Genomic DNA, 4,083 nt, shown 5'->3' with positions numbered 1-4,083 from the left:
TGAACACTCGCTGTGAAACTCCGGAAGTGGGTCAAACTGTATTTGAATTTGCTCCAATCACTTTGGCGTCTGAAGTCCTTTTAATTGAAGATTAGCTTTAACCTGAAGCCTTGAACCACCACCCCCCCTCTGCCCCCCCTTCCTGTGAATCTAAACCACGCCCACCTGTTTGCCACAGGAGGCCGAGCGACCTGCGTCACAGCCGAAGATTCAGACAGGAAGAGTCCCACATACCTGATTGGCAGGCAGACCGACCTACTGATGTACATAACAGAAGAAAACAGGACAGATACGGTGACTGTGAAGGTGAAAGGGGGCGCGGGGGTTGACAAGGCCCCAGACATGTAACGATATCATCACCATAGAGAGGGAACATTATTATGCTGGGGACTAGACTCAATGAATGTAATGCATCATGTTCCAGTCTACTCCACTGTGGCTGATCTTTCTTCTTCTGGTGATTTAAGCAAGACTAGTTTTTGAGAGAACAACAACAGTTACAATCCATGTCTGACACAATCTGACTGTAGTGAGCAAACTTGTAGAAGTGACAGCCGTGAAGCTGGCGGCGGCAGCGGCTGCCTTTCAAATATGAAACACTCACAGGCGCTTGTGAAACGATGATCCTGTAGCAGTCATTACTGAGATGATGTCACAACAACCTCTGACAAAACACAAATATCACAGAAAGCATAAGAAATTATTAATGGTGATAAACTGTAAGTCAGAATTTGAACTGGCCAGATGAACATGCAGCCAGCTGACCCAGAGTTTTTCAACCATGCATGGTCTGGTTATAATGTCCACGGGCTAACTAGCTGCTTAGCTAACAGCTCCTCGTGCTAAAAACAACTAGCAAAACCGGGCTAAAGGGAGCTAAAGAAGATCCCGTCAGCTGAGGAAGTGGACAACATTAAGACGTCGCTTGACTTTAGTATCAGACAGAAAAACATGTTTATTTGTGACCCCGCTGGCTGCTGCTTGATTTAAAAAGATGTTTTCCTCTGATATTACTTTGGAGGAGGAGGAGGAGCATGTCTCAGCACAACTTACCACGCTGCAGTTTTTCCCACAGAAGTCTGAGGAACGAGTTTTATTGAAACTAGTAAAACAAGTCCAGACAGAAACAGACGGGCTGAGATGTATGTTGTTAATGTTGGGACATATTGCTCAGCCGTGGTGTGAACTCACGACTTCTATAGCTGCTTTGTATACATTTACAGAGAGAACAATGTGTTGCATTCAGATGTGCAGGTTTTTTTTTTTAAAAGTGTAGGTGGAGAGTGGTAGTGATAGTAAGAACAAATAGTGTGAAAGATAAGTGAGTTTCTGACAAAGTGAGAAGTACTACTCGAAACAGATCTTGTGTCTGCTTGGCGTTCAGGGCTATTTTCTGCAGCTGCATGTGGGTGTTGAAAAAGCTTTGTGTGTTCACTCCTCTTCCATGGATTTCTCCCTGTTTGTCTTTCTGACTGTTGGTTGTAGAAGGACAACTTTGATTTTCTGAAAATCTCCTGAGACTGTTCTTTGTTTTGGAACATTGCATCACCCAGTTCAAATCAGAAATGTATCTCTGTTGTACCCAAAGAACAGGGCAACAACTGCAGTCCATTATGAAGACACGTTTTCCTGTAAGAAGGAAAAAGTGGCATGAAGGCAATTTAAAAAACAAATGTGGAGGAGGACCCAAGTGCAGACAAAAACTTAGGAAATCATTAAAAGGAAGAATGTGCAACTTTTTGATCCAGTAAATGTCGCCCTTGAGATCCAGCATGAAACCAAAACAAACTGCTGTTAGGCCACGCCTCCTCCATACTGAAGCATCCGCTCTCCTCCAGAGACACACCTCCAACCCCCCTCCACATGTTACATATGCACGAAGGAGTCAAGCACAAGCTGCAGACAAAATTGTCCTTTGCTCGAGCTGCAATAACCTGTGTCCTGCATTGTTGTGTTAGCGTGCTAATGTTAGCGCTCTTTAGTTAGCTCGTAGCTTCACATTCCCTGTGTCCTGCATTGTTGTGTTAGCATGCTAACGTTAGCGCTCTTTAGTTAGCTCGTAGCTTCACATTCCCTGTAAACTGACACAGAATGAGCGTGATCTAAAAACTCTTACTAACATCCAAATAATCAGTGAGTATGTTCTTCTTCTTCTCTCTAGTTCTTGACTAAAACAGCTTTTATACACAAGGGGAGGAGCCGGCCGTCCCGTCCATGTAAACACGGCTCTGACAACAACACAGCCAGCGGGACTCGAGCTTCTCCCTCATTGTAGACAGTCATGACTCAGAGACACATTTACACAGGACAGACTTGATTTATGATATATTGATGTGTCGCATGTCGCACATTCTGCCTTTAACAAAAAGGCCAATAGTGTCCGCAGTTCTCTATGATCGTGGTGTAGTTCCTGAGTCATGTTGAGGTGACACAGTGGAAACCAGTAAACTTCACAGCTTACATGGAGGTTTGGACCTTTCCTCAGCCTAAGCCTCTTTTATAAGCTCGTTAGAGGCTGACCTTCTCACCCCCAGGGCTAAATCCAGGTACCTCCTCCCCGCTCTGACCCCTCTCATAATCAGTTATGGCAGCACAGTGGTTGCCATTCAGGTGCTTAACAGTTATTATTGCAACCTACAGATTAGGTCATCATGCTAGAGCCCTCGATGTTTTGAGCCGTGAATAGAAAGCTCTAAAAATATACCAGACGGTGTTTTTAAAGAGCATGCTGCCTTACCTTGTTTGCTTAATGGTTCCAAAAACAAGAAGCACGATACCTTTCTATCAGTGAATCAAAGTAAAGCTGAAAACCCCTAATGTGCAGCTGATCACAGTATTACAAATCTATGTCGGCCACTGCACACATCTTTTCAAATTCATTCATTTTCCTTTTTTGGGGAGGTTTCTCTGCCTTTAGTTAGTAGATGGGAGAGTAGGTAGAGTAGAAAACCAGAGAGACAGGATGGGGAATGACGTGACACAAAACTGTGTTACAACCCAACGGAGGATCCGGTCCTCGTGGCGGCCAAGGTTCAAGTCCGGCCTGCGGCTCCTTTTCCCCTTGTCTTTTTCTGTTGTCTGGGTCACTACTTCATCCAATGTTTGAAAATATTTATTTTATTTTTGCACACAAAAATGCAACCAGCCAGATTTAATTTCTTTCCTAAGTCGTGTATATCTTTGTTTCAAGTTATTATTTAACAAATTGAACTCAAGCAGCGTGTGATGTGAAGTCAACCTTAATGATCGTTAGCAAAGGAGTACCCCAGGGATCTATCCTCAGAACAGTGATGTTTACATTGTATATGAATGAATTTGCCTCGACATTAATGTAATATTTCTCTTTATGCTGATGATTCTGAACTGTATATGTCTATGTATTTTTAAGTGACAAGTTGTGTTGTAGTCAAGACCAAGACATACCTTAGACCAGAGTGCTCAGAAACTGAGTCAAGACCAAGACCAAGGCAGGGTGAGACCGAGTCAAGACCAAGACCAAGGCAGGGTGAGACCGAGTCAAGACCAAGACCAAAGCAGGGTGAGACCGAGTGACTGACTTTACAAGTCATTAAGTGTGGTTATAACTGTATATGTAACTGTATGACCGTCTTCTATATGTGAGATATTTAAACTGTTTTCTCTGGAGTTGTTGCACGCCACTCCTGGGAAAGACGCCTCAAAAAGTGAAAATAATCTCTTTAAGTATCTTAGAGCTGTAAGTCATTATCCCTAACCCCTAAACAAACTCACCGCATACACCTTCTTAGCAGGCTCGACATGCTGCAAACCTTTTAAGTCGGGGTCTTCAAAGCTTCTTAGGAGTGATCATTCACTTACAGGAAGAGGGTAAATTATGAAGTGTCCTTACACAACCGTCTCAGAAGGTGAAGGGCTTTGGCCGCCCCTGGCTTCAGTGGGGTTTTTTGTACATACTCTGAATTGATAACTATTTGTTCTTGGGAATATAAATCTACCAAGGGCATCCTCTGACTTCTGAAAACCTCCCGCTGAAATGTACTGATTTATGTAATTTAATTTAACTGATGATGTTTTTGAAGACTTTTGTCTTAACAGACAACAGTC

The sequence above is a fragment of the Labrus bergylta genome, chromosome 19 (genome assembly GCF_963930695.1).
Source record: "Labrus bergylta chromosome 19, fLabBer1.1, whole genome shotgun sequence".
In the NCBI taxonomy this organism is placed as follows: Eukaryota; Metazoa; Chordata; class Actinopteri; order Labriformes; family Labridae; genus Labrus; species Labrus bergylta.
This window is presented reverse-complemented; position numbering follows the sequence as displayed.